This window comes from Dendrobates tinctorius, unplaced genomic scaffold (genome assembly GCF_039654945.1).
Source record: "Dendrobates tinctorius isolate UK_male_01 unplaced genomic scaffold, ASM3965494v1 ptg000245l, whole genome shotgun sequence".
NCBI lineage: Eukaryota > Metazoa > Chordata > Amphibia > Anura > Dendrobatidae > Dendrobates > Dendrobates tinctorius.
This window is the reverse complement of record NW_027361912.1, coordinates 8,861,045-8,888,383: the sequence shown is the minus strand read 5'-3', so window position 1 is coordinate 8,888,383 and position 27,339 is coordinate 8,861,045. Positions and strand designations below refer to the sequence as shown.

The 27,339-nt window shown below is 46.4% G+C and overlaps 31 non-coding genes across 31 annotated transcripts; all 31 read left to right on the top strand.

Annotated features, from left to right (window-relative positions):
- Positions 1 to 3,058: 3,058 nt before the first annotated feature.
- Positions 3,059 to 3,199, top strand: LOC141062088 (U4 spliceosomal RNA). Its single transcript, XR_012223888.1, has one exon. It is a non-coding gene; the product is annotated as a U4 spliceosomal RNA (small nuclear RNA).
- Positions 3,200 to 3,480: 281 nt separating this feature from the next.
- On the top strand, positions 3,481 to 3,621 carry LOC141062835 (U4 spliceosomal RNA). Its single transcript, XR_012224544.1, has one exon. It is a non-coding gene; the product is annotated as a U4 spliceosomal RNA (small nuclear RNA).
- A 285-nt stretch (positions 3,622 to 3,906) lies between these two features.
- On the top strand, positions 3,907 to 4,049 carry LOC141062105 (U4 spliceosomal RNA). Its single transcript, XR_012223904.1, has one exon. It is a non-coding gene; the product is annotated as a U4 spliceosomal RNA (small nuclear RNA).
- A 281-nt stretch (positions 4,050 to 4,330) lies between these two features.
- On the top strand, positions 4,331 to 4,472 carry LOC141062429 (U4 spliceosomal RNA). The gene has a single exon (XR_012224197.1). It is a non-coding gene; the product is annotated as a U4 spliceosomal RNA (small nuclear RNA).
- A 283-nt stretch (positions 4,473 to 4,755) lies between these two features.
- On the top strand, positions 4,756 to 4,896 carry LOC141062423 (U4 spliceosomal RNA). The gene has a single exon (XR_012224192.1). It is a non-coding gene; the product is annotated as a U4 spliceosomal RNA (small nuclear RNA).
- A 281-nt stretch (positions 4,897 to 5,177) lies between these two features.
- Positions 5,178 to 5,317, top strand: LOC141062647 (U4 spliceosomal RNA). The gene has a single exon (XR_012224394.1). It is a non-coding gene; the product is annotated as a U4 spliceosomal RNA (small nuclear RNA).
- A 281-nt stretch (positions 5,318 to 5,598) lies between these two features.
- Positions 5,599 to 5,740, top strand: LOC141062461 (U4 spliceosomal RNA). Its single transcript, XR_012224226.1, has one exon. It is a non-coding gene; the product is annotated as a U4 spliceosomal RNA (small nuclear RNA).
- A 283-nt stretch (positions 5,741 to 6,023) lies between these two features.
- On the top strand, positions 6,024 to 6,164 carry LOC141061708 (U4 spliceosomal RNA). The gene has a single exon (XR_012223544.1). It is a non-coding gene; the product is annotated as a U4 spliceosomal RNA (small nuclear RNA).
- A 282-nt stretch (positions 6,165 to 6,446) lies between these two features.
- Positions 6,447 to 6,587, top strand: LOC141063021 (U4 spliceosomal RNA). Its single transcript, XR_012224711.1, has one exon. It is a non-coding gene; the product is annotated as a U4 spliceosomal RNA (small nuclear RNA).
- A 9,425-nt stretch (positions 6,588 to 16,012) lies between these two features.
- Positions 16,013 to 16,153, top strand: LOC141062377 (U4 spliceosomal RNA). The gene has a single exon (XR_012224150.1). It is a non-coding gene; the product is annotated as a U4 spliceosomal RNA (small nuclear RNA).
- Positions 16,154 to 16,438: 285 nt separating this feature from the next.
- LOC141062335 (U4 spliceosomal RNA) lies at positions 16,439 to 16,579 on the top strand. Its single transcript, XR_012224112.1, has one exon. It is a non-coding gene; the product is annotated as a U4 spliceosomal RNA (small nuclear RNA).
- A 282-nt stretch (positions 16,580 to 16,861) lies between these two features.
- On the top strand, positions 16,862 to 17,002 carry LOC141062422 (U4 spliceosomal RNA). The gene has a single exon (XR_012224191.1). It is a non-coding gene; the product is annotated as a U4 spliceosomal RNA (small nuclear RNA).
- Positions 17,003 to 17,285: 283 nt separating this feature from the next.
- On the top strand, positions 17,286 to 17,425 carry LOC141062663 (U4 spliceosomal RNA). The gene has a single exon (XR_012224408.1). It is a non-coding gene; the product is annotated as a U4 spliceosomal RNA (small nuclear RNA).
- A 285-nt stretch (positions 17,426 to 17,710) lies between these two features.
- LOC141062732 (U4 spliceosomal RNA) lies at positions 17,711 to 17,851 on the top strand. The gene has a single exon (XR_012224471.1). It is a non-coding gene; the product is annotated as a U4 spliceosomal RNA (small nuclear RNA).
- Positions 17,852 to 18,133: 282 nt separating this feature from the next.
- LOC141061315 (U4 spliceosomal RNA) lies at positions 18,134 to 18,274 on the top strand. The gene has a single exon (XR_012223187.1). It is a non-coding gene; the product is annotated as a U4 spliceosomal RNA (small nuclear RNA).
- A 276-nt stretch (positions 18,275 to 18,550) lies between these two features.
- Positions 18,551 to 18,691, top strand: LOC141062740 (U4 spliceosomal RNA). Its single transcript, XR_012224478.1, has one exon. It is a non-coding gene; the product is annotated as a U4 spliceosomal RNA (small nuclear RNA).
- Positions 18,692 to 18,972: 281 nt separating this feature from the next.
- Positions 18,973 to 19,113, top strand: LOC141061259 (U4 spliceosomal RNA). Its single transcript, XR_012223136.1, has one exon. It is a non-coding gene; the product is annotated as a U4 spliceosomal RNA (small nuclear RNA).
- A 282-nt stretch (positions 19,114 to 19,395) lies between these two features.
- Positions 19,396 to 19,536, top strand: LOC141062542 (U4 spliceosomal RNA). The gene has a single exon (XR_012224299.1). It is a non-coding gene; the product is annotated as a U4 spliceosomal RNA (small nuclear RNA).
- Positions 19,537 to 19,819: 283 nt separating this feature from the next.
- LOC141062094 (U4 spliceosomal RNA) lies at positions 19,820 to 19,960 on the top strand. The gene has a single exon (XR_012223894.1). It is a non-coding gene; the product is annotated as a U4 spliceosomal RNA (small nuclear RNA).
- A 281-nt stretch (positions 19,961 to 20,241) lies between these two features.
- On the top strand, positions 20,242 to 20,382 carry LOC141062287 (U4 spliceosomal RNA). The gene has a single exon (XR_012224068.1). It is a non-coding gene; the product is annotated as a U4 spliceosomal RNA (small nuclear RNA).
- A 283-nt stretch (positions 20,383 to 20,665) lies between these two features.
- On the top strand, positions 20,666 to 20,806 carry LOC141061700 (U4 spliceosomal RNA). Its single transcript, XR_012223536.1, has one exon. It is a non-coding gene; the product is annotated as a U4 spliceosomal RNA (small nuclear RNA).
- A 283-nt stretch (positions 20,807 to 21,089) lies between these two features.
- LOC141061404 (U4 spliceosomal RNA) lies at positions 21,090 to 21,230 on the top strand. The gene has a single exon (XR_012223268.1). It is a non-coding gene; the product is annotated as a U4 spliceosomal RNA (small nuclear RNA).
- A 281-nt stretch (positions 21,231 to 21,511) lies between these two features.
- LOC141061564 (U4 spliceosomal RNA) lies at positions 21,512 to 21,652 on the top strand. The gene has a single exon (XR_012223414.1). It is a non-coding gene; the product is annotated as a U4 spliceosomal RNA (small nuclear RNA).
- A 283-nt stretch (positions 21,653 to 21,935) lies between these two features.
- LOC141063047 (U4 spliceosomal RNA) lies at positions 21,936 to 22,076 on the top strand. Its single transcript, XR_012224735.1, has one exon. It is a non-coding gene; the product is annotated as a U4 spliceosomal RNA (small nuclear RNA).
- A 285-nt stretch (positions 22,077 to 22,361) lies between these two features.
- On the top strand, positions 22,362 to 22,502 carry LOC141062797 (U4 spliceosomal RNA). The gene has a single exon (XR_012224509.1). It is a non-coding gene; the product is annotated as a U4 spliceosomal RNA (small nuclear RNA).
- A 283-nt stretch (positions 22,503 to 22,785) lies between these two features.
- On the top strand, positions 22,786 to 22,926 carry LOC141060868 (U4 spliceosomal RNA). Its single transcript, XR_012222783.1, has one exon. It is a non-coding gene; the product is annotated as a U4 spliceosomal RNA (small nuclear RNA).
- A 285-nt stretch (positions 22,927 to 23,211) lies between these two features.
- Positions 23,212 to 23,352, top strand: LOC141061729 (U4 spliceosomal RNA). Its single transcript, XR_012223563.1, has one exon. It is a non-coding gene; the product is annotated as a U4 spliceosomal RNA (small nuclear RNA).
- Positions 23,353 to 23,635: 283 nt separating this feature from the next.
- LOC141061385 (U4 spliceosomal RNA) lies at positions 23,636 to 23,776 on the top strand. The gene has a single exon (XR_012223251.1). It is a non-coding gene; the product is annotated as a U4 spliceosomal RNA (small nuclear RNA).
- A 285-nt stretch (positions 23,777 to 24,061) lies between these two features.
- On the top strand, positions 24,062 to 24,202 carry LOC141062852 (U4 spliceosomal RNA). Its single transcript, XR_012224558.1, has one exon. It is a non-coding gene; the product is annotated as a U4 spliceosomal RNA (small nuclear RNA).
- Positions 24,203 to 24,487: 285 nt separating this feature from the next.
- Positions 24,488 to 24,628, top strand: LOC141063067 (U4 spliceosomal RNA). The gene has a single exon (XR_012224753.1). It is a non-coding gene; the product is annotated as a U4 spliceosomal RNA (small nuclear RNA).
- A 2,407-nt stretch (positions 24,629 to 27,035) lies between these two features.
- On the top strand, positions 27,036 to 27,176 carry LOC141062867 (U4 spliceosomal RNA). The gene has a single exon (XR_012224572.1). It is a non-coding gene; the product is annotated as a U4 spliceosomal RNA (small nuclear RNA).
- Positions 27,177 to 27,339: the final 163 nt, after the last annotated feature.

Here is a 27,339-nt window from a genome sequence, read left to right as displayed (position 1 = left end):
GTACGTGGTTGTTTTTAATTTGTGTTTTTATTGATGTTTTACTTATCATTTTTTCAAATACATCTTTACTTTAGGCCACGTATTTAATATTCACTCCAGCATTGGGTCATGTATTGGAGAACATTCTTAGCTGAATTTGAAGTCTGGACATTTGTCCAATACAGTATGGGACATCTATACCATCATATCAAGACTATACATCGTGGAGTCATATCGGGTGAACCATTGGATCTTAAGTTGTTTATCTGTGTGGACACGACTATTTATCATGCATTACTCACTGTGCGATATCTACAATCCATGGAACAATTCGTCTTATGTGCTATTCAATGTGTTATGAACGAATGAGTTTGGATATATATATCATATGATAATCTGTATATGGTCTGTGGTATTACCGGTGTTAATGTCTATAGTACCTAAGGTATACTCATGCTGTAATGCGTGAGATGTCTGTGTCCAAATTTGTATATCAGGACTTTCCACGATGTTATTGGATAATATGTTCTAGACTTCATATTAATATGTAATGGTGTTTCTCATGTTCTATGCTATTAATTGTGCCCATGGTATGTGATTATTCTATTTTTCTATTTTTTCATTCATTTTTTTATGTTTTGTTCTATTCTTTTGTATTGAATCCATGTACGGCCAAATGGGGAGGATGATTGACCTGTACGCATGCGCGTTGTGGCCTGGGGCCGCGACGCGGCTTCTGGCGTCTCCTCCGGTATGTTGCCATGGCGACCTTGACGCCAGGTACGTGCTGGTGACGCCGGCGCCGCGTCGCGTCCCTGGTTTCCATAACGACGGATGCGTCATTTCCGGTTGACGCCTCCTCATTTCCGGTCACGGCCCTTTTTTAGCGTCCTGGCTCTGCTGTTTGTTACGCCCCCTGACGAAGGACGAGCTTCCGAAACGCGCGTCGGGGTACACGCATGGTCTCCCCTGAGACTCCTCTCTCACCATCATTCATTTTGGTAATAATTACCTTTTTTTTTGCTGCCTTTATTTTTGAACATGGTAGCAATCGTCACCACACAATGGTTATAGAGGGTGAGGGTGTGAGAGATTTTCTCTCAAACGTTTTTTGTATTTCCCTGCTAAGGCTTTTTTACAATTTATGTAATGATCATAATGAGGATGTTACATCACCATTTGGTGTTATATGCTGATGGTATCCTTTAGCCGTCATTATAGCGGCCTTTTTGACAATATGTTCTTGTTACATTATTGCCCTATTTAGCGTTTATGTATATACACATATATGTTTTGCTTATATTCATCTATTTACTTTATATAGATATGTGTATATATTATATTATTAGGACTGGTTGACCTATGAATCAGTTAGAGGGAATAGAGTGCCCCTATGGTATATACGATTTGGTGAGGAGAGCTTTATGTCCTTATTGGACTGTATTATCTGTATGCTCTAGGGAGGCCTGCGGTATTTTCCATGGTGCGTGGATTTAATCTGTGCGCTTAGCACTGTTTTGTTCAGGATCTGTTTGTATGTCCCAATAAAGATATATATTTTTCTATATCGGATCTGTGGTAGTTTCTGAGTGGTTTCCACTCCCCCCCTTTTTCATAGTTGCTAGTAGCGACTGATCTATATTTAGGTCCAACACTTCAGTGGAGGCATCTAGGTGTAATTTATTATGCCAGGAATATGTCCTCCTGTCTGAGTGTGTTTATGAGTATTTTATTTTATTTTAGGTCATTTGTAGAACGGAGGGGACGTGTAGGGCGATAGACAGAGATGAGAGAGGAGATATAAGGCGGTGCAGAACAGTGGAGAGCTTTGTGGGTGAGAGAGATGAGTTTATACTGGACCCTGTAGCGAATAGGTAGCCAGTGTAATGACTGGCACGAGATGGAGGCATCGGTGAAGCGGCTGGACAGAAATATGACCCTGGCTGCCGCATTCAAGATGGATTGGAGAGGAGAAAGTTTGGTAAGAGGGAGACCGATCAGAAGAGAGTTGCAGTAGTCCAGACGAGAATGAATAAGAGCGACAGTAAGAGTATTAGCAGTTTCAAAGGTGAGAAAAGGTCGGATTCTGGAGATGTTTTTAAGATGCAGGTGACAAGAGCGACTGAGTGATCGGATGAACGGAGTAAAGGAAAGTTCAGTGTCGAATATGACCCCAAGACAGCGGGCATGCTGCTTGGGAGTTATGGTTGAACCCTCCAGGGTTATTTCGATGTTAGGTAGAGTGAGGTTAGTAGAGGGGAGAAACACAAGAAGTTCAGTTTTAGAGAGATTTAGTTTCAGATAGAGGGAGGACATGATGCTAGAGACAGCAGACAGACAATCCTTGGTATTTTGAATTAGGGTAGGGGTGATGTCAGGGGAAGAAGTGTATAATTGGGTGTCATCAGCATAGAGATGATACTGGAACCCAAATCTGCTGATTGTTTGTCCAATAGGGGCAGTGTATAAAGAGAAGAGGAGGGGGCCTAGGACTGAGCCCTGCGGGACCCCGATAGTAAGGGGACGAGAAGAGGAAGAGGAGCCGGAAAAAAATACAGTGAAGGAGCAGTCAGAGAGGTAGGAGGAGAACCAGGAGAGGGCTGTGTCCTTGAGGCCTATAGAGCGGAGCATAGTGAGGAGGAGCTGGTGATCCACAGTGTCAAATGCGGCAGAGAGATCCAGGAGAATCAGCAGGGAGCAATGACCTTTCGATTTAGCTGTTATTAAATCATAATCATAATCATGATGACTTGAAATACAGTCAGCTTTGGCAATTTTTGTTGGTCTCTCAGGAGACTTAATCCATTGTATGCAAATGACTGTCTTAGCTCCTCCCAGTGTGGAAGAGAAGCCTTGCTTCCCAAAGCAATGGGTTGGTGTTTGTTGCCTGGAGCAGAAGAAGAGAGTGAGGCGATCTACCTGTAATTGCCAAAAATTACATCTTAACTGAGCCCTTAGAATGCCGAAGCCCAGGATGCCTGGAAGCAGTGTGGGAGGGCTAGTGAGGATTTGGAACTCACCATAGCTTAAACAAGCTCTGCTTTGGAAGCTGGAAGGCCTTGGTCACAACAGTGCTTTCAACTTTGCGCAGTGGCCATATCTTAGCCCATGAGGTTTAATTGAGGCGTGATTATTGCTAATTGAAAACTTTTCCCAATACCCCGCCTTGTTGACTTGAAATACAGTCAGCTTTGGCAATTTTTGTTGGTCTTTCAGGAGACTTAATCCATGGTATGCAAATGACAGTCTTAGCTTCTCCCAGTGTGGAAGAAAAGCCTTGCTTCTCACAGCAATGGATTGATGTTTGTTTCTTGGAGCACAAGGCGAGAGTGAGGCAATCTGCCTGTAATTGCCAAAAATTACATCTTAACTGAGCCCTTAGAATGTGGAAGCCAAGGATGCCTGGAAGCAGTGTGGAGGGCTAGTGGTGATTTGGAACTCACCATGGCTTAAAAAGTTCTGCCTTGGAAGCGGGAAGCCCTTTGTCACTTCTGTTCTTTCATCTTTGCGCTGTGGCAATATCGTAGCCCATGAGGTTTAACCGAGGCGTGATTATTGCTAATTGAAAACTTTTCCCAATAGCCCGCCAAGATGACTTGAAATACAGTCAGCTTTGGCAATTTTTGTTGGTCTCTCAGGAGACTTAATCCATTGTATGCAAATAACAGAGTCTTAGCTCCTCCCAGCATGGAAGAAAAGCCTTGCTTCTCACAGCAATGGATTGATGTTTGTTGCCTGGAGTAGAAGGAGAGAGTAAGGCAATCTGCCTGTAATTGCCAAAAATTTCATCTCAACTGAGCCCTTAGAATGTGGAAGCTCAGGATGCCTGGAAGCAGTGTGGGAGAGCTAGTGAGAATTTGTAACTCACCGTAGCTTAAACAAGCTCTGCTTTGGAAGCAGGAAGGCATTGGTCACAACAGTTCTTTCAACTTTGCGCAGTGGCAATATCGTAGCCTATGAGGTTTAACCGAGCCGTGATTATTGCTAATTGAAAACATTTCCCAATACCCCGCCCCATGATGACTTGAAATACAGTCAGCTTTGGCAATTTTTGTTGGTCTCTCAGGAGACTTAATCTATGGTATGCAAATGACAGTCTTAGGTTCTCGCAGTGTGGAAGAAAAGCCTTGCTTCTCACAGCAATGGATTTATGTTTGTTTCTTGGAGCAGAAGGCGAGAGTGAGGCAATCTGCCTGTAATTGCCAAAAATTGTTTTTCCTGAGCCCTTAGCATGTGGAAGCCCAGGATGCCTGGAAGCAGCGTGGGAGGGCTAGTGGTGATTTGGAACTCAACATGGCTTAAACAAGTTCTGCCTTGGAAGTGGGAAGCCCTTGATCACCTCAGTTGGTTCATCTTTGCGCAGTGGCATTATCGTAGCCCAATGAGGTTTAACTGAGGCATGATTATTGGTAATTGAAAACTTTTCCCTGTACCCTGCCATGATGACTTGAAATACAGTCAGCTTTGGCAATTTTTGTTGGTCTCTCAGGAGACTTAATCCATGGTATGCAAATGACAGTCTTAGCTTCTACCAGTGTGGAAGAAAAGCCTTGCTTCTCACAGCAATGGATTGATGTTTGTTTCTTGGAGCAGAAGGCGAGAGTGAGGCAATCTGCCTGTAATTGCCAAAAATTACATCTTTCCTGAGCCCTCAGAATGTGGAAGCCCAGGATGCCTGGAAGCAGTGTGGGAGGGCTAGTGAGAATTTGTACCTCACCGTAGCTTAAACAAGCTGTGCTTTGGAAGCAGGAAGGCAATGGTCACAACAGTTCTTTCATCTTTGCGCAGGCGCAATATCGTTGCCCATGAGGTTCAATCGAGGCGTGATTATTGTTAATTGAAAACTTTTCCTAATATCCTGCCATGATGATTTTAAATACAGTCAGCTTTGGCAATTTTTGTTGGTCTCGCAGGAGACTTAATCTATGGTATGCAAATGACAGTCTTAGGTCCTCGCAGTGTGGAAGAAAAGCCTTGCTTCTCACAGCAATGGATTGATGTTTGTTTCTTGGAGCAGAAGGCGAGAGTGAGGCAATTTGCCTGTAATTGCCAAAAATTACATCTTAACTGAACCCTTAGAATGTGGAAGCCAAGGATGCCTGGAAGCAGCGTGGAGGGCTAGTGGTGATTTGGAACTCACTATGGCTTAAAAAGTTCTGCCTTGGAAGCGGGAAGCCCTTGGTCACTTCTGTTCTTTCATCTTTGCGCTGTGGCAATATCATTGCCCATGAGGTTTAACAAGGCGAGATAATTGCTAATTGAAAACTTTTCCCAATACCCCACCATAATGACTTGGAATACAGTCAGCTTTGGCAATTTTTGTTGGTCTCTCAGGAGACTTAATCCATGGTATGCAAATGACAGTCTTAGCTCCTGCCAGCCTGGAAGAAAAGCCTTGCTTCTCACAGCAGTGAATTGATGTTTGTTTCCTGGAGCAGAAGGAGAGAGTGAAGCAATCTGCCTGTAATTGCCAAAAATTGTTTTTCCTGAGCCCTTAGCATGTGGAAGCCCAGGATGCCTGGAAGCAGCGTGGGAGGGCTAGTGGTGATTTGGAACTCAACATGGCTTAAACAAGTTCTGCCTTGGAGGTGGGAAGCCCTTGATCACCTCAGTTGGTTCATCTTTGCGCAGTGGCATTATCGTAGCCCAATGAGGTTTAACTGAGGCGTGATTATTGGTAATTGAAAACTTTTTCCTGTACCCTGCCATGATGACTTGAAATACAGTCAGCTTTGGCAATTTTTGTTGGTCTCTCAGGAGACTTAATCCATTGTATGCAAATGACTGTCTTAGCTCCTCCCAGTGTGGAAGAGAAGCATTGCTTCCCAAAGCAATGGGTTGGTGTTTGTTGCCAGGAGCAGAAGAAGAGAGTGAGGCGATCTACCTGTAATTGCCAAAAATTACATCTTAACTGAGCCCTTAGAATGCGGAAGCCCAGGATGCCTGGAAGCAGTGAGGGAGGGCTAGTGAGGATTTGGAACTCACCATAGCTTAAACAAGCTCTGCTTTGGAAGCTGGAAGGCCTTGGTCACAACAGTTCTTTCAACTTTGCGCAGTGGCAATATTGTAGCCCATGAGGTTTAACCGAGGCGTGATTATTGCTAATTGAAAACTTTTCCCAGTACCCCGCCATGATTACTTGAATTACAGTCAGCTTTGGCAATTTTTGTTGGTCTCTCAGGAGACTTAATCCTTGGTATGCAAATGACAGTCTTAGCTTCTCCCAGTGTGGAAAAAAAGCCTTGCTTCTCACAGCAATGGATTGATGTTTGTTTCTTGAAGCAGAAGGCGAGAATGAAGCAATCTGCCTGTAATTGCCAAAAATTATATCTTTTCTGAGCCCTCAGAATGCGGAAGCCCAGGATGTCTGGAAGCAGCGTGGAGGGCTAGTGGTGATTTGGAACTCACCATGGCTTAAACAAGTTCTGCCTTGGAAGCGGGAAGCCCTTGGTCACTTATGTTCCTTCATCTTTGCGCTGTGGCAATATCGTAGCCCATGAGGTTTAACCGAGGCGTGATTATTGCTAATTGAAAACTTTTCCCAATACCCCGCCATGATGACTTGAAATACAGTCAGCTTTGGCAATTTTTGTTGGTCTCTTAGGAGACTTAATCCATGGTATGCAAATGACAGTCTTAGAATCTCCCAATGTGGAAGAAAAGCCTTGTGTCTCACAGCAATGGATTGATGTTTGTTTCTTGGAACAGAAGGCGAGAGTGAGGCAATCTGCCTGTAATTGCCAAAAATTACATCTTTCCTGAACCCTCAGAATGTGGAAGCCCAGGATTCCTGGAAGCAGTGTGGGAGGGCTAGTGAGAATTTGTAACTCACCGTAGCTTAAACAAGCTCTGCTTTGGAAGCAGGAAGGCATTGGTCACAACTAGAGTTGAGCGACTTTTGTTTTTTTAGGGTCGCGTTTCGTTTTGTGAAACCCGACTTTTCCAAAATTCTGGTCGAGCAAGATCGTCCGATTATAGGGAAAAGTCGGGGTCATCACGAAACCCAATGTAAGTCAATGGGGAAGAAAAGTCGGCAGTGAGAGGAGGACAGGAAACACACCTACAGTGCGCATTTGAATGCCAAAAGCATCAATTCTTCTTACTTAAGCTTGTCAACCTTAATTAACTTCATAATACAAGTTGCGCACTGAAAAATGGGGGTTATTTGGCTAAAGTTGTGGGGGGGGAGGGCTGGCTGCAGGTTTTCATGTGCCCTGGGCGAAAGAGCGCCCCTTTAACACATACCACAACTCATCATGCTCCGATACGGCAGATAAATAGCGGTATAGTACAATGAAAAATACCTCACTTTTTACATCTCATGACGAGGCCCATCTATTTCTCCATACAGAATCATTGGTCCCATATAATGTTTGAAACAGTATATGATGAGCTCCACATAATGCTACAGTATATGTTGGTCCCCATGGATGAAGCTCCACTGTCTTATGGGCCCAAATAATGCTCCAAACATAATGGGCCCCATTTCTAATGCTCTAGTGTATAATGGGCCCTGTAAATGCTGCTCCAGTGTCTGATGTCCACCTTTGGAATGTTCCAGTGTATGGTGGGCCCCATCTATCATTCTCCAGAGTATAGTGCTCCCCAAAAATTGCTGTCCCAACATTGAAAACAATCAAATAAGTCTCCTCGCTAGGGAATCCCTGTACTTGTCTGGACAGGTGCTGTAGCTTGCTTAACAGCTCGCCAGCCGTTCTCACGCCCAGTATGGATTGCACGTGATTGCACAAAGGTTAGAAAGGGTACCGTATCCCTGGATAACATGTATGGATAGCGTACACATTCAAAATATATGTCTCAGGAGGCAGGCTCAGACGGTGTTAGGCCCAGTATGGATTGCACGTGATTGCACAAAGGTTAGAAAGGGTACCGTATCCCTGGATAACATGTATGGATAGCGTACACATTCAAAATATATGTCTCAGGAGGCAGGCTCAGACGGTGTCAGGCCCAGTATGGATTGCACGTGATTGCACAAAGGTTAGAAAGGGTACCGTATCCCTGGATAACATGTATGGATAGCGTACACATTCAAAATATATGTCTCATGAGGCAGGCTCAGACGGTGTCAGGCACAGTATGGATTGCATGTGATTGCACAAAGGTTAGAAAGGGTACCGTATCCCCGGATAACATGTATGGTTAGCGTACATATTCAAAATATATGTCTCAGGAGGCAGGCTCAGACGGTGTCAGGCACAGTATGGATTTGACGGCCCAGATTACACAGCGGAGGAGCAGGGAGAGGTAAAGATTGCAAATGCTGGGGCCCTGCCCAAGCAAGGGGGGCCCACTCGTGGGCGTCGGTACTGGCACTGGGCCCCTCATAGTACAGCGGTGTGTCTGACGGCGGGTGTGCACCACCACCGTCAGAGACACTTGATTGCACTATGAGGGACCCTGTGCCAGTGCCCGTGCCCAAGAGTCGGCCTACCCACCTGTCCAGGGCAACGGCACTCGCATGGTGTCGTGCGGTAGGTGGTGACCCCGGCCATGGGGGGGGAGGCAGCACAGTTAGGGAGTTTTAGAAAGTGGCATATGTTGATGTTGGACATTCAGCTGATGCAAAAGGCGAAATAGGTGAAGTACCAGGAAGAGGTGGACCAAAGCAAGCCATTTTTCTGTCACCCTATGTGTCATCAGGGGAAGGTGGGACAAAATCCTTGGAAACCCATGCGTGGTTCATTTTAATGAAGGTTAGATCATCCACATTTTGGGTTGACAGACGGGTCCTTTTTTCTGTCAGGATTGATCCAGCTGCACTGAAGACTCTTTCCGATAGCACACTTGCAGCTGGGCAAGCGAGCTCCTGTAAGGCATATTGGGCCAATTTAGGCCAGGTGTCCAGTTTAGCGGCCCAATAGTCAAAGAGGAATGACCTGTGTGGGAGAACATCGATATGGGAGGAAAAGTAGTTTGTAACCATAGTTGACAACTGCTGTCTCCTGTCACTTTCCATCGATGCAGTATTACCAGTTGTGTGAGCGGTATTTGAAAAATCAGTCCACAACATTGTCATGAAACCCCTGTCTCCAACGCCACTTCTGCTGTGTGCACCACGAACACCTCTGCCAAGCTGCCCCCGGCCCGTACGGCTCGTGTGAGAACCATCACCGCTGCTGTGTGCTGGGAATGCCTCAAGCAACCGATTTACCAGAGTTGCTTGTTTATTAGCCAATATTAGGTCAAGGTTCTCCTGTGGCATGATGTTTTGTAATTTGCCTTTATAGCGTGGATCCAGGATGCTGGCCAACCAGTAGTCGTCATCGTTCATCATTTTGGCAATGCGGGGGTCCCTTTTTAGGATCCGCAAGGCATAATCTGACATGTGGGCCAATGTTCCCGGTGTCAATGATGCACTGCGAGTGCTGGGTGGAGGAGCACTTTCTGGCAAATCCACATTCCTCCAGTCACGCACAAACCCTGTACCAGACCTTGCCACGCCAACATTTTCACTTGCCCCACGAGATGCATCCTCCTCCCCTAAGTAATCATCCCCATCATCCTCCTCCTCCTCCTCTTCTTCCTCCACCTCGTCCAGGAGAGGTCCCTGAGCAGACAATGGCTGAATGTCATCAAGGATTCCCTCCTCCTCTTCCTCCTCATCAACATTGGCTGCAGACGCCTGCTCCTTAAGGTGCGTCAAAGTTTGCATGAGCAGACGCATAAGTGGGATGCTCATGCTTAGGATGGCGTCGTCTGCGCTTACCAGCCGTGTGCATTCCTCAAAACACTGAAGGACTTTACAAAGGTCTTTCAGCTTCGACCACTGCACGCCTGTCAACTCCATGTCTGCTCTCAAAGTGCCTGGCCGTGTATCCTCCCACAAATGCATTATGGCCTGCCTTTGCTCGCACAGCCGCTCCACCATGTGCAGGGTGGAGTTCCACCTTGTTGCAATGTCGATAATGAGGCGGTGGTTGGGAAGGTGGAGCAATCGCTGCAGCTTCTGCATACGACCGGAGTGTACAGGCGACCGGCGGATGTGCGCGCACAGTCTTTGCACCTTCTGGAGCAGGGCTGTTAACTCCGGATAATTTTTGAGGAAGCACTGCACCACCAGGTTCAAGGTGTGAGCCAAGCAAGGTATGTGGCTGAGTTTTGAAAGGGCTATGGCTGCCACAAAATTACGGCCGTTATCACTAACTACCTTGCCTGCCTCAAGATGTACACTGCCCAGCCATGACTCAGTTTGTCGCTTCAAGTACTCGGCCAGCACCTCGGCGGTGTGTCTGTCGCCCAAACACATCATCTGCAACACAGCCTGCTGACGCTTTCCACTAGCTGCTCGATAGGGGGACACATCGTGTGCAACAGTGGCAGCTGCAGATGGAGTGCTCGTACGACTGCGCTCTGTGGACGAGCTTTTGCTTCTGGAGGAGGAGGAGGAGGGTCGAACGCCTACAGCCAACTGTTTCCTATACCGTGGGCTAGACAGCACTGTCCCACCACCGCTGTCCCCTGTGGACCCTGCATCCACCACATTAACCCAGTGCGCAGTGATGGACACGTAACGGCCCTGGCCATGCCGACTGGACCATGCATCAGTTGTGAGGTGCACCTTTCCGCTCACTGACTGCTTGAGTGCATGGACAATGCGGTCTTTCACATGATGGTGGAGGGCTGGGATGGCTTTGCGAGAGAAGAAGTGGCGACTGGGTAGATCATAGCGTGGTACTGCATAGGCCATGAGTTCGCGGAAAGCTGTGCTTTCCACCAACCGAAAGGGCATCATCTCAAACGAGATTAGTTTGGCAATGTGGGCGTTCAAACCCAGTGTACGCGGATGAGAGACTGAGTACTTTCTTGACCTACTCATAGTGTCTGGGAGGGTGAGCTGGACTTGAGAGCTGCATATGGTGGAAGTAGCGGTGGACAGGGTGGACTGAGAGAGGGTTGATGATGGTGATGGAGTTGGTGTTCTTTCTGATGGCCTAGAATCAGTCTTTCGTTGATATAACAGTGGGATTCCCTGACTGCTGTGGTCTTGCAACGACACCTCAACATTTGCTGCTGTGCTAACCGGTGGGCTTACAGTGGGGGAAACAATGTAGCGTTGCTGACTACCTTCGTTGTGATCAGTTGCACATGTGGCACTTGAGGTTTGGTGTTGTGTCCACGCTTGCAAGTGCATGCTGGTTAAATGTCTAAGCATGCAACTGGTATTCAAATTTTTCAGATTTTTCCCTCGGCTAAAGGTCTTTGCGCACTTCTTACAGATAACCTTGGCCTGATCATGAGGATTTTGTTCAAAAAAGTGCCACACTGCACTCTTCCTACTTTGGCAGACATTTTGCGGCCTAGCACGCTGTGATCTTTTGACCCTCTGGACAAGCTGTCCAGCAACTCTTTTGATGTTTGGAACCTGTCTTTGGAGTGCTCCGGGCCTGCCAGATAACAGCTGTTGCGATGTCGATGTCTGCTGTGGATGCTCCTCATCTGAGATATTGGAAGCAGCACCCTCTTCCCCCAATGGATGCCAATCTGGGTCAACAACTGGGTCATCCATCACCTCCTCTTCTATGTCATGTGCACCTTTCTCTGTGTCACCGTGTATGGTGGTATAGTGTGCGGGAAGGGGCACCTGAGTCTCATCAGGGTCAAAATCTGGCTCTGTACACTGCGAGGACAATGTAGTGCTCTGAGTGAATGTACCAGCAGAATCATCCATCAGCGGCTGTGCATCAGTGCACTCCATGTCAGATTCATCTTGGCCTGGGTAATTCACCATTTCACTTGATAATCCAGGCATGGTATGTGAAAACAGTTCCATGGAGTAATCAGTAGTATGGCCTGCGTCATCCTTCAATCTTGGTTGGGGTGAAGGACACAAGGAAAGGTGTGGTTCATGAACATTAGCCTCCAATGACGACTCAGTGCTTTAACTTTTTACAACTGAAGAAGAGGTGGCGATAGAGCTGGAGGCTGAGTCAGCAATGTAAGACAAAACTTTTTCCTGATGCTCTGCCTTTAAAAGCGGTTTGCCAACTCCTAGAAAAGTAAGCGTTCGAGGCCTTATGTAGCCAGACGATGACGAAGGGTCAGCACCTCCTGCATTGGGTCCTATTTTGCTCTTGCCACTACCATCAGATCCACCACCAACACCATCATTACCAGCTGCCAACCCCCACCCAATTCCACGGCCTCTTCCACCAGCCTTCCTCATTTTTGGTAGAAATGTAGACAAAATCCAACAAACTATATAGTAATGTAAAACAAGGTACAAGGTGTCTATAGGACAGGGGAGATTTAGAATTTCTGCACACACTTGTGGACAGTGGACACTTTTGGATTGTGTGAGGCCCACTGATATCTGAGCGCTATGTGACAGGCTCGATGGCACAGCTGCCTGTGACCAAAGTGACGAGAGGATAATGGAGATTTTGAATCTCTGCGCACACTTTTGGACACTGGACACTTGTGGATTGTGTGAGGCCCACTGATATCTGAGCGCTATGTGACACGCTCGATGGCACAGCTGCCTGTGACCAAAGTGACGAGAGGATAATGTAGATTTTGAATCTCTGCGCACACTTTTGGACACTGGACACTTGTGGATTGTGTGAGGCCCACTGATATCTGAGCGCTATGTGACACGCTCGATGGCACAGCTGCCTGTGACCAAAGTGACGAGAGGATAATGTAGATTTTGAATCTCTGCGCACACTTTTGGACACTGGACACTTGTGGATTGTGTGAGGCCCACTGATATCTGAGCGCTATGTGACAGGCTCGATGGCACAGCTGCCTGTGACCAAAGTGACGAGAGGATAATGGAGATTTTGAATCTCTGCGCACACTTTTGGACACTGGACACTTGTGGATTGTGTGAGGCCCACTGATATCTGAGCGCTATGTGACACGCTCGATGGCACAGCTGCCTGTGACCAAAGTGACGAGAGGATAATGTAGATTTTGAATCTCTGCGCACACTTTTGGACACTGGACACTTGTGGATTGTGTGAGGCCCACTGATATCTGAGCGCTATGTGACACGCTCGATGGCACAGCTGCCTGTGACCAAAGTGACGAGAGGATAATGTAGATTTTGAATCTCTGCGCACACTTTTGGACACTGGACACTTGTGGATTGTGTGAGGCCCACTGATATCTGAGCGCTATGTGACAGGCTCGATGGCACAGCTGCCTGTGACCAAAGTGACGAGAGGATAATGGAGATTTTGAATCTCTGCGCACACTTTTGGACACTGGACACTTGTGGATTGTGTGAGGCCCACTGATATCTGAGCGCTATGTGACACGCTCGATGGCACAGCTGCCTGTGACCAAAGTGACGAGAGGATAATGGAGATTTTGAATCTCTGCGCACACTTTTGGACACTGGACACTTGTGGATTGTGTGAGGCCCACTGATATCTGAGCGCTATGTGACAGGCTCGATGGCACAGCTGTGACCAAAGTGACGAGAGGATAATGGAGATTTTGAATCTCTGCGCACACTTTTGGACACTGGACACTTGTGGATTGTGTGAGGCCCACTGATATCTGAGCGCAATGTGACACGCTCGATGGCACAGCTGCCTGTGACCAAAGTGACGAGAGGATAATGGAGATTTTGAATCTCTGCGCACACTTTTGGACACTGGACACTTGTGGATTGTGTGAGGCCCACTGATATCTGAGCGCTATGTGACAGGCTCGATGGCACAGCTGCCTGTGACCAAAGTGACGAGAGGATAATGGAGATTTTGAATCTCTGCGCACACTTTTGGACACTGGACACTTGTGGATTGTGTGAGGCCCACTGATATCTGAGCGCTATGTGACACGCTCGATGGCACAGCTGCCTGTGACCAAAGTGACGAGAGGATAATGTAGATTTTGAATCTCTGCGCACACTTTTGGACACTGGACACTTGTGGATTGTGTGAGGCCCACTGATATCTGAGCGCTATGTGACACGCTCGATGGCACAGCTGCCTGTGACCAAAGTGACGAGAGGATAATGTAGATTTTGAATCTCTGCGCACACTTTTGGACACTGGACACTTGTGGATTGTGTGAGGCCCACTGATATCTGAGCGCTATGTGACAGGCTCGATGGCACAGCTGCCTGTGACCAAAGTGACGAGAGGATAATGGAGATTTTGAATCTCTGCGCACACTTTTGGACACTGGACACTTGTGGATTGTGTGAGGCCCACTGATATCTGAGCGCTATGTGACACGCTCGATGGCACAGCTGCCTGTGACCAAAGTGACGAGAGGATAATGGAGATTTTGAATCTCTGCGCACACTTTTGGACACTGGACACTTGTGGATTGTGTGAGGCCCACTGATATCTGAGCGCTATGTGACAGGCTCGATGGCACAGCTGTGACCAAAGTGACGAGAGGATAATGTAGATTTTGAATCTCTGCGCACACTTTTGGACACTGGACACTTGTGGATTGTGTGAGGCCCACTGATATCTGAGCGCTATGTGACACGCTCGATGGCACAGCTGCCTGTGACCAAAGTGACGAGAGGATAATGGAGATTTTGAATCTCTGCGCACACTTTTGGACACTGGACACTTGTGGATTGTGTGAGGCCCACTGATATCTGAGCGCTATGTGACACACTCGATGGCACAGCTGCCTGTGACCAAAGTGATGGGAGGATAATGGAGATTTTGAATCTCTGCGCACACTTTTGGACACTGGACACTTGTGGATTGTGTGAGGCCCACTGATATCTGAGCGCTATGTGACACGCTCGATGGCACAGCTGCCTGTGACCAAAGTGACAAGAGGATAATGGAGATTTTGAATCTCTGCGCACACTTTTGGACATTGGACACTTGTGGATTGTGTGAGGCCCACTGATATCTGAGCGCTATGTGACAGGCTCGATGGCACAGCTGCCTGTGACAAAAGTGACGAGAGGATAATGGAGATTTTGAATCTCTGCGCACACTTTTGGACACTGGACACTTGTGGATTGTGTGAGGCCCACTGATATCTGAGCGCTATGTGACAGGCTCGATGGCACAGCTGTGACCAAAGTGACGAGAGGATAATGGAGATTTTGAATCTCTGCGCACACTTTTGGACACTGGACACTTGTGGATTGTGTGAGGCCCACTTATATCTGAGCGCTATGTGACACGCTCGATGGCACAGCTGCCTGTGACCAAAGTGACGAGAGGATAATGGAGATTTTGAATCTCTGCGCACACTTTTGGACACTGGACACTTGTGGATTGTGTGAGGCCCACTGATATCTGAGCGCTATGTGACAGGCTCGATGGCACAGCTGCCTGTGACCAAAGTGACGAGAGGATAATGGAGATTTTGAATCTCTGCGCACACTTTTGGACACTGGACACTTGTGAATTGTGTGAGGCCCACTGATATCTGAGCGCTATGTGACAGGCTCGATGGCACAGCTGTGACAAAAGTGACTAGAGGATAAGGGAGATTGGATTGCTTTTAAAAAAGCAGTTTGCAGAGCAGTGGGTAAACAGCAATGCCAGCGTGTCAGGAAGCCTTAAAAGGCAGCCCAACAACCAACACCACTGATACACCACAATATAGCCTCCCCTTGCACTGCACACACAGTGACTTGTGTGTTGTGCAGGCCAAATCGCTAGCAGCAGAAGCAGTTTTTTTGTCTTCTTCCCTGCCTAACGCTCTCCCTACAGAATCAGCAGCAACCTCTCCCTATACTAAGATCGGCAGAAGTAAGATGGCGGTCGGCGTGCACGCCCTTTTATACCCCCTGTGACGCCCACCAAAGCAAGCCAATCACTTGCATGCCCTTCTGAAAGATGGTGGTGACCCGTGCCTAGGTCATCACGTTGCCCACAGTGTCCGTGGATCCTGATTGGCTGAAAAAGAGCGCAAAACAAACTTTTGAAACGCGACTTTGGCGCGTAAGTCGCCGACCTCGTGGCCGACCTCATCCTAGGGTCGGGTTTCGTTTCATGAAACCCGACTTTGCCAAAAGTCGGCCACTTTTGAATTTTTTCGACCCATTTCGCTCAACTCTAGTCACAACAGTTCTTTCAACTTTGCGCAGTGGCAATATTGTAGCCCATGAGATTTAACCGAGGCGTGATTATTGCTAATTGAAAACTTTTCCCAATACCCCGCCATGATAACTTGAAATACAGTCAGCTTTGACAATTTTTGTTGGTCTCTCAGGAGACTTAATCCAGTGTATGCAAATAACAGAGTCTTAGCTTCTCCCAGCATGGAAGAAAAGCCTTGCTTCTCACAGCAATGGATTGATGTTTGTTGCCTGGAGCAGAAGGAGAGATTAGGGCAATCTGCCTGTAATTGCCAAAAATTTCATCTTAACTGAGCCCTTAGAATGTGGAAGCTCAGGATGCCTGGAAGCAGTGTGGGAGGGCTAGTGAGAATTTGTAACTCACCGTAGCTTAAACAATCTCTGCTTTGGAAGCAGGAAGGCATTGGTCACAACAGTTCTTTCAACTTTGCGCAGTGGCAAACTCGTAGCCTATGAGATTTAACCGAGGCGTGATTATTGCTAATTGAAAACTTATTCCAATACCCCGCCATGATGATTTGAAATACAGTCAGCTTTGGCAATTTTTGTTGGTCTCTCAGGAGATTTAATCAATGGTAAGCAAATGACTGTTTTTGGTCCTCGCAGTGTGGAAGAAAAGCCTTGCTTCTCACAGCAATGGTTTGATGTTTGTTTCTTGGAGCAGAAGGCGAGAGTGAGGCAATCTGCCTGTAATTGCCAAAAATTACATCTTAACTGAACCCTTAGAATGTGTAAGCCAAGGATGCCTGGAAGCAGCGTGGAGAGCTAGTGAGGATTTGGAACTCACCATAGCTTAAACAAGCTCTGCTTTGGAAGCGGGAAGGCCTTGGTCACAACAGTTCTTTCAACTTTGCGCAGTGGCAATATCGTAGCCCATGAGGTTTAACCGAGGCGTGATTATTGCTAATTGAAAACTTTTCCCAATACCCCGCCATGATGACTTGAATTACAGTCAGCTTTGGCAATTTTTGTTGGTCTCTCAGGAGACTTAATCCATGGTATGCAAATGACAGTCTTAGCTTCTCCCAGCATGGAAGAAAAGCCTGGCTTCTCACAGCAATGAATTGATGTTTGTTGCCTGGAGCAGAAGGAGAGAGTGAGGCAATCTGCCTGTAATTGCCAAAAATTTCATCTTAACTGAGCCCTTAGAATGTGGAAGCTCAGGATGCCTGGTAGCAGTGTGGGAGGGCTAGTGAGAATTTGTAACTCACCGTAGCTTAAACAAGCTCTGCTTTGGAAGCTGGAAGCCCTTGATCACCTCAGTTGGTTCATCTTTGCGCAATGGCATTATTATAGCCCAATGAGGTTTAACTGAGCCGTGATTATTGGTAATTGAAAACTTTTCCCAATACCCCGCCAAGATGACTTGAAATACAGTCAGCTTTGGCAATTTTTGTTGGTCTCTCAGGAACCTTAATCCATTGTATGCAAATGACTGTCTTAGCTCCTCCCAGTGTGGAAGAGAAGCCGTGCTTCCCAAAGCAATTGGTTGGTGTTTGTTGCCTGGAGCAGAAGAAAAGAGTGAGGCAATCTACCTGTAATTGCCAAAAATTACATCTTAACTGAGCCCTTAGAATGCGGAAGCCCAGGATGCCTGGAAGCAGTGTGGGAGGGCTAGTGAGGATTTGGAACTCACCATAGCTTAAACAAGCTCTGCTTTGGAAGCGGGAAGGTCTTGGTCACAACAGTTCTTTCAATTTTTCGCATTGGCAATATTGTAGCCCATGATGTTTAACCGAGGCGTGATTATTGCTAATTGAGAACTTTTCCCAGTACCCCGCCATGATCACTTGAATTACAGTCAGCTTTGGCAATTTTTCTTGGTCTCTCAGGAGACTTAATCCATGGTATGCAAATGATAGTCTTAGCTTCTCCCAGTGTGGAAGAAAAGCCTTGCTTCTCACAGCAATGGATTGATGTTTGTTTCTTGGAGCAGAAGGCGAGAATGAGGCAATCTGCCTGTAATTGCCAAAAATTACATCTTTCCTGAGCCCTCAGAATGTGGAAGCCCAGGATGTCTGGAAGCAGCGTGGAGGGCAAGTGGTGATTTGGAACTCACCATGGCTTAAACAAGTTCTACCTTGGAAGCGGGAAGCCCTTGGTCACTTCTGTTCCTTCATCTTTGCTCTGTGGCAATATCGTAGCCCATGAGGTTTAACCGAGGTGTGATTATTGCTAATTGAAAACTTTTCCCAATACCCCGCCATGATGACTTGAAATACAGTCAGCTTTGGCAATTTTTGTTGGTCTCTCAGGAGACTTAATCCATGGTATGCAAATGACAGTCTTAGCTTCTCCCAGTGTGGAAGAAAAGCCTTGCTTCTCACAGCAATGTATTGATGTTTGTTTCTTGGAGCAGAAGGCGAGAGTGAGGCAATCTGCCTGTAATTGCCAAAAATTACATCTTTCCTGAGCCCTCAGAATGTGGAAGCCCAGGATGGCAGTGTGGGAGGGCTAGTGAGAATTTGTAACTCACCGTAGCTTAAACAAGCCCTGCTTTGGAAGCAGGAAGGCATTGGTCACAACAGTTCTTTCAACTTTGCGCCGTGGCAATATTGTAGCCCAAGAGGTTTAACCGAGGTGTGATTATTGCTAATTGATAACTTTTCCCAATAACCCGGCATAATGACTTGGAATACAGTCAACTTTGGCAATTTTTATTGGTTTCTCAGGAGACTTAATCCATGGTATGCAAATGACAGTCTTAGCTCCTGCCAGCGTGGAAGAAAAGCCTTGCTTCTCACAGCAGCGGATTGATGTTTGTTTCCTGGAGCAGAAGGAGAGAGTGAGGCAATCTGCCTGTAATTGCCAAAAATTGTTTTTCCTGAGCCCTTAGCATGTGGAAGCCCAGGATGCCTGGAAGCAGTGTGGGAGGGCTAGTGAGAATTTGTAACTCACCATAGCTTAAACAAGCTCTGCTTTGGAAGCGGGTAGGCATTGGTCACAACAGTTTTTTCAACTTTGCGCAGTGTCAATATCGTAGCCCATGAGGTTTAACCGAGGTGTGATTATTGCTAATTGAAAACTTTTCCCAATACCCCGCCATGATGACTTGAAATACAGTCAGCTTTGGCAATTTTTGTTGGTCTCTCAGGAGACTTAATCTATGGTATGCAAATGACAGTCTTAGGTCCTCCCAGTGTGGAAGAAAAGCCTTGCTTCTCACAGCAATGGATTGATGTTTGTTTCTTGGAGCAGAAGGCGAGAGTGAGGCAATCTGCCTGTAATTGCCAAAAATTACATCTTTCCTGAGCCCTCAGAATGTGGAAGCCCAGGATGTCTGGAAGCAGCGTGGAGGGCTAGTGGTGATTTGGAACTCACCATGGCTTAAACAAGTTCTGCCTTGGAAGCGGGAAGCCCTTGGTCACTTCTGTTCCTTCATCTTTGCACTGTGGCAATATCGTAGCCCATGAGGTTTAACTGAGGCTTGATTATTGGTAATTGAAAACTTTTCCCTGTACCCTGCCATGATGACTTGAAATACAGTCAGCTTTGGCAATTTTTGTTGGTCTCTCAGGAGACTTAATCCATTGTATGCAAATGACTGTCTTAGCTCCTCCCAGTGTGGAAGAGAAGCCTTGCTTCCCAAAGCAATGGGTTGGTGTTTGTTGTCTGGAGCAGAAGAAGAGAGTGAGGCGATCTAACTGTAATTGCCCAAAATTACATCTTAACTGAGCCCTTAGAATGCCGAAGCCCAGGATGCCTGGAAGCAGTGTGGGAGGGCTAGTGAGGATTTGGAACTCACCATAGCTTAAACAAGCTCTGCTTTGGAAGCGGGAAGGCCTTGGTCACAACAGTTCTTTCAACTTTGCGCATTGGCAATATCGTAGCCTATGAGGTTTAACCGAGTCGTGATTATTGCTAATTGAAAACTGTTCCAAATACCCCGCCATGATGACTTGAATTACAGTCAGCTTTGGCAGTTTTTGTTGGTCTCTCAGGAGACTTAATCTATGGTATGTAAATGACAGTCTTAGGTCCTCCCAGTGTGGAAGAAAATCCTTGCTTCTCACAGCAATGGATTGATGTTTGTTTCTTGGAGCAGAAGGCGAGAGTGAGGCAATCTGCCTGTAATTGCCAAAAATTACATCTTAACAGAACCCTTAGAATGTGTAAGCCAAGGATGCCTGGAAGCAGCGTGGAGGGCTAGTGGTGATTTGTAACTCACCATGGCTTAAAATGTTCTGCCCTGGAAGCGGGAAGCCCTTGGTCACTTCTGTTCTTTCATCTTTGCGCTGTGGCAATATTGTTGCCCATGAGGTTTATTCAAGGCGTGATTATTGCTAATTGAAAACTTTTCCCAATACCCCGCCATAATGACTTGGAATACAGTCAGCTTTGGCAATTTTTGTTGGTCTCTCAGGAGACTTAATTCATGGAATGCAAATGACAGTCTTAGCTTCTCCCAGTGTGGAAGAAAAGCCTTGCTTCTCACAGCAATGGATTGATGTTTGTTTCTTGGAGCAGAAGGCGAAAGTGAGGCAATCTGCCTGTAATTGCCAAAAATTACATCTTTCCTGAGCCCTCAGAATGTGGAAGCCCAGGATGCCTGGAAGCAGTGTGGGAGGGCTAGTGAGAATTTGTAACTCACCGTAGCTTAAACAAGCTCTGCTTTGGAAGCAGGAAGGCATTGGTCACAACATTTCTTTCAACTTTGCGCAGTGGCAATATCTTAGCCCATGAGGTTTAACCGAAGCGTGATTGTTGCTAATTGAAAACTTTTCCCAATACCCCGCCATGATGACTTGAAATACAGTCAGCTTTGGCAATTTTTGTTGGTCTCTCAGGAGACTTAATCTATGGTATGCAAATGACAGTCTTAGGTCCTCACAGTGTGGAAGAAAAGCCTTGCTTCTCACAGCAATGGATTGATGTTTGTTTCTTGGAGCAGAAGGAGAGAGTGAGGCAATCTGCCTGTAATTGCCAAAAATTTCATCTTAACTGAGCCCTTAGAATGTGGAAGCTCAGGATGCCTGGAAGCAGTGTGGAAGGGCTATTAAGAATTTGTAACTCACCGTAGCTTAAACAAGCTCTGATTTGGAAGCGGGAAGGCATTGGTCACAACAGTTCTTTCAACTTTGTGCAGTGACAATATCGTAGCCCATGAGGTTTAACCGAGGCGTGATTATTGCTAATTGAAAACTTTTCCCAATACCCCACCATGATGACTTGAAATACAGTCAGCTTTGGCAATTTTTGTTGGTCTCTCAGGAGACTTAATCTATGGTATGCAAATGACAGTCTTAGGTCCTCCCAGTGTGGAAGAAAAGCCTTGCTTCTCACAGCAATGGATTGATGTTTGTTTCTTGGAGCAGAAGGCGAGAGTGAGGCAATCTGCCTGTAATTGCCAAAAATTACATCTTTCCTGAGCCCTCAGAATGTGTAAGCCAAGGATGCCTGGAAGCAGCGTGGAGGGCTATTGGTGATTTGTAACTCACCATGGCTTAAAATGTTCTGCCCTGGAAGCGGGAAGCCCTTGGTCACTTCTGTTCTTTCATCTTTGCGCTGTGGCAATATTGTTGCCCATGAGGTTTATCCAAGGCGTGATTATTGCTAATTGAAAACTTTTCCCAATACCCCGCCATGATGACTTGGAATACAGTCAGCTTTGGCAATTTTTGTTGGTCTCTCAGGAGACTTAATTCATGGAATGCAAATGACAGTCTTAGCTTCTCCCAGTGTGGAAGAAAAGCCTTGCTTCTCACAGCAATGGATTGATGTTTGTTTCTTGGAGCAGAAGGCGAGAGTGAGGCAATCTGCCTGTAATTGCCAAAAATTACATCTTTCCTGAGCCCTCAGAATGTGGAAGCCCAGGATGCCTGGAAGCAGTGTGGGAGGGCTAGTGAGAATTTGTAACTCACCGTAGCTTAAACAAGCTCTGCTTTGAAAGCAGGAAGGCATTGGTCACAACAGTTCTTTCAACTTTGCGCAGTGGCAATATCGTAGCCCATGAGGTTTAACCGAGGCGTGATTATTGCTAATTGAAAACTTTTCCCAATACCCTGCCATGATGACTTGAAATACAGTCAGCTTTGGCAATTTTTGTTGGTCTCTCAGGAGACTTAATCTATGGTATGCAAATAACAGAGTCTTAGCTCCTCCCAGCGTGGAAGAATAGCCTTGCTTCTCACAGCAATGGATTGATGTTTGTTGCCTGAAGCAGAAGGAGAGAGTGAGGCAATCTGCCTGTAATTGCCAAAAATTTCATCTTAACTGAGCCCTTAGAATGTGGTAGCTCAGAATGCCTGGAAGCAGTGTGGGAGGGCTAGTGAGAATTTGTAACTCACCATAGCTTAAACAAGCTCTGCTTTGGAAGCAGGAAGGCATTGGTCACAACAGTTTTTTCAACTTTGCGCAGTGGCAATATCGTAGCCTATGAGGTTTAACCGAGGCGTGATTATTGCTAATTGAAAACTTTTCCCAATACCCCGTCATGATGACTTGAAATACAGTCAGCTTTGGCAATTTTTGTTGGTCTCTCAGGAGACTTAATCTATGGTATGCAAATGACAGTCTTAGGTCCTCCCAGTGTGGAAGAAAAGCCTTGCTTCTCACAGCAATGGATTGATGTTTGTTTCTTGGAGCAGAAGGAGAGAGTGAGGCAATCTGCCTGTAATGACCAAAAATTTCATCTTAACTGAGCCCTTAGAATGTGGAAGCTCAGGATGCCTGGAAGCAGTGTGGAAGGGCTATTGAGAATTTGTAACTCACTGTAGCTTAAACAAGCTCTGATTTGGAAGCGGGAAGGCATTGGTCACAACAGTTCTTTCAACTTTGTGCAGTGACAATATCGTAGCCCATGAGGTTTAACCGAGGCGTGATTATTGCTAATTGAAAACTTTTCCCAATACCCCGCCATGATGACTTGAAATACAGTCAGCTTTGGCAATTTTTGTTGGTCTCTCAGGAGACTTAATCTATGATATGCAAATAACAGCGTCTTAGCTCCTCCCAGCGTGGAAGAATAGCCTTGCTTCTCACAGCAATGGATTGATGTTTGTTGCCTGGAGCAGAAGGAGAGAGTGAGGCAATCTGCCTGTAATTGCTAAAAATTTCATCTTAACTGAGCCCTTAGAATGTGGAAGCTCAGAATGCCTGGAAGCAGTGTGGGAGGGCTAGTGAGAATTTGTAACTCACCATAGCTTTAACAAGCTCTGCTTTGGAAGCAGGAAGGCATTGGTCACAACAGTTCTTTCAACTTTGCGCAGTGGCAATATCGTAGCCTATGAGGTTTAACCGAGGCGTGATTATTGCTAATTGAAAGCTTGTCCCAATACCCCGCCATGATGACTTGAAGTTCAGTCAGCTTTGGCAATTTTTGTTGGTCTCTCAGAAGACTTAATCTATGGTATGTAAATGACAGTCTTAGGTCCTCCCAGTGTGGAAGAAAAGCCTTGCTTCTCACAGCAATGGATTGATGTTTGTTTCTTGGAGCAGAAGGTGAGAGTGAGGCAATCTGCCTGTAATTGCCAAAAATATCATCTTAACTGAGCCCTTAGAATGTGGAAGCTCACGATGCCTGGAAGCAGTGTGGAAGGGCTATTGAGAATTTGTAACTCACCGTAGCTTAAACAAGCTCTGATTTGGAAGCGGGAAGGCATTGGTCACAACAGTTCTTTCAACTTTGTGCAGTGACAATATCGTAGCCCATGAGGTTTAACCGAGGCGTGTTTATTGCTAATTGAAAACTTTTCCCAATACCCCGCCATGATGACTTGAAATACAGTCAGCTTTGGCAATTTTTGTTGGTCTCTCAGGAGACTTAATCTATGGTATGCAAATAACAGAGTCTTAGCTCCTCCCAGCGTGGAAGTATAGCCTTGCTTCTCACAGCAATGGATTGATGTTTGTTGCCTGGAGCAGAAGGAGAGAGTGAGGCAATCTGCCTGTAATTGCCAAAAATTTCATCTTAACTGATCCCTTAGAATGTGAAAGCTCAGAATGCCTGGAAGCAGTGTGGGAGGGCTAGTGAGAATTTGTAACTCACCATAGCTTAAACAAGCTCTGCTTTGGACGCAGGAAGGCATTGGTCACAACAGTTCTTTCAACTTTGCGCAGTGGCAATATCGTAGCCTATGAGGTTTAACCGAGGCGTGATTATTGCTAATTGAAAACTTTTCCCAATACCCCGCCATGATGATTTGAAATACAGTCAGCTTTGGCAATTTTTGTTGGTCTCTCAGGAGACTTAATCCATTGTATGCAAATAACAGAGTCTTAGCTCCTCCCAGCGTGGAAGAAAAGCCTTGCTTCTCACAGCAATGGATTGATGTTTGTTTCTTGGAGCAGAAGGAGAGAGTGAGGTAATCTGCCTGTAATTGCCAAAAATTTCATCTTAACTGAGCCCTTAGAATGTGGAAGCTCAGAATGCCTGGAAGCAGTGTGGGAGGGCTAGTGAGAATTTGTAACTCACCATAGCTTAAACAAGCTCTGCTTTGGAAGCAGGAAGGCATTGGTCACAACAGTTCTTTAAACTTTGCGCAGTGGCAATATCGTAGCCTATGAGGTTTAACTGAGGCGTGATTATTGCTAATTGAAAACTTTTCCTAATACCCCGCCATGATGACTTGAAATACAGTCAGCTTTGGCAATTTTTGTTGGTCTCTCAGGAGACTTAATCTATGGTATGTAAATGACAGTCTTAGGTCCTCCCTGTGTGGAAGAAAAGCCTTGCTTCTCACAGCTATGGATTGATGTTTGTTTCTTGGAGCAGAAGGCGAGAGTGAGGCAATCTGCCTGTAATTGCCAAAAATTACATCTTTCATGAGCCCTCAGAATTATTATTATTATTATTATTATTATTATTTATTGTTATAGCGCCATTTATTCCATGGTGCTTTACATGTGAGGGGGGTATACATAAAAACAAGTACAATAATCTTAAACAATACAAGTCATAACTGGTACAGGAGGAGAGAGTACCCTGCCCGCGAGGGCTCACAATCTTCAAGGGATGGGTGATAATACAGTAGGCGAGGGTAGAGCTGGTCGTGCAGCCGTTTGGTCGATCGGTGGTTACTGCAGGTTATAGGCTTGTCGGAAGAGGTGGGTCTTCAGGCTCTTTTTGAAGGTTTCGATGGTAGGTGAGAGTCTGATATGTTGTGGTAGAGAGTTCCAGAGTAGAGGTGATGCGCGAGAGAAATCTTGTATGCGATTGTGGGAAGAGGAGATAAGAGGGGAGTAGAGAAGGAGATCTTGTGAGGATCGGAGGTTGCGTGCAGGAAAGTACCGGGAGATGAGGTCACAGATGTATGGAGGAGACAAGTTGTGGATGGCTTTGTATGTCATGGTTAGGGTTTTGTAATGGAGTCTCTGGGCAATTGGGAGCCAGTGAAGGGATTGACAGAGGGGAGAAGCTGGGGAATAGCGGGGGGACAGGTGGATTAGTCGGGCAGCAGAGTTTAGAATAGATTGGAGGGGTGCGAGAGTGTTTGAGGGGAGGCCGCAGAGCATGAGGTTGCAGTAGTCAAGGCGAGAGATGATGAGGGCATGGACTAGGGTTTTTGCAGATTCTTGGGTGAGGAATGAACGGATGCGTGAAATATTTTTGAGTTGAAGTCGGCAGGAAGTGGAAAGGGTTTGGATATGTGGTTTGAAGGAGAGATCAGCATCAAGGATTACTCCGAGGCAGCGAGCTTGTGGGACTGGGGAGAGTGGGCAGTCATTTACTGTAATTGATAGGTTCGTAGGGGGGGTCACGTGAGATGGGGGAAAGATGATGAATTCTGTTTTGTCCATGTTGAGTTTCAGATATCTAGTGGAGAAGAAGGATGAAATAGTGGACAGACATTGAGGGATTCTGGTTAGTAGGGAGGTGATATCTGGTCCAGAGATGTAGATCTGTGTGTCATCAGCATAAAGATGATACTGAAAGCCATGAGATTCTATGAGCTGTCCCAGGCCAAAGGTGTAAATAGAGAACAGCAGGGGCCCTAGGACTGAACCTTGTGGGACTCTGACAGATAGGGGGCGAGGTGAGGAGGTGGTGTGTGAGTGGGAGACGCTGAATGTCCGGTCTGTTAGGTATGATGAGATCCAGGAGAGGGCCAAGTCTGTGATGCCGAGGGATGAGAGGGTCTGTAATAATAGGGAATGGTCCACTGTGTCAAAGGCAGCCGACAGGTCCAGGAGGAGGAGGACAGAGTAGTGTCGCTTGCTCTTGGCAGTTAAGAGGTCATTGGTGACCTTAGTAAGGGCAGTTTCAGTGGAGTGGTGTGACCGGAAGCCAGATTGTAAGCGGTCGAAGAGGGAGCAAGAAGAGAGATGGGAGGACAGTTCAAGGTAGACGTGTTGTTCCAGTAGCTTGGAGGCGTATGGGAGAAGTGATATAGGGCGATAGCTAGATACAGAGGATGGGTCAAGAGAGGGCTTTTTGAGGATAGGTGTGATGGAGGCATGTTTAAAGCTTGAGGGGAAAACACCAGTTGTTAGTGATAGGTTGAAGAGATGGGTTAGGGTTGGGATGAAGACTGTGGTGAGGTTTGGGATGAAGTGGGATGGGATCGGGTCGAGTGCACAGGTGGTGAGATGTGATCTTGAGAGTAGAGTGGAGAGTCAATCTTCTGTAATGGTGGAGAAGTTGGTTTTGAAGGTGGAGGGCTGGGAAGTCGGGAGGAAGGGCTCTGGGGGTTGTTGACCAAAACTGTCCCTGATGTTATCAATTTTCTGCTTGAAAAATGAGGCAAAGTCTTCAGCTGAGATGAGTGGGGAGGGAGGAGGTGCTGGGGGGCGGAAGAGAGAATTGAAGGTGTTGAATAACTGTTTAGGGTTGTGAGACAGGGAGGATATGAGAGATGAGAAGTAGGTTTGTTTAGCTGTGGCGAGTGTGGTCTTGAAAGTAGTGAGGGACTGTTTGAATGCGATGAAATGCTCGTTGGAGTGGGATCTTTTCCCACTCAGAATGTGGAAGCCCAGGATGCCTGGAAGCAGTGTGGGAGGGCTAGTGAGAATTTGTAACTCACCGTAGCTTAAACAAGCTCTGCTTTGGAAGCAGGAAGGCATTGGTCACAACATTTCTTTCAACTTTGCGCAGTGGCAATATCTTAGCCCATGAGGTTTAACCGAGGCGTGATTATTGCTAATTGAAAACTTTTCCCAATACCCCGCCATGATGACTTGAAATACAGTCAGCTTTGGCAATTTTTGTTGGTCTCTCAGGAGACTTAATCTATGGTATGCAAATGACAGTCTTAGGTCCTCCCAGTGTGGAAGAAAAGCCTTGCTTCTCACAGCAATGGATTCATGTTTGTTTCTTGGAGCAGAAGGAGAGAGTGAGGCAATCTGCCTGTAATGGCCAAAAATTTCATCTTAACTGAGCCCTTAGA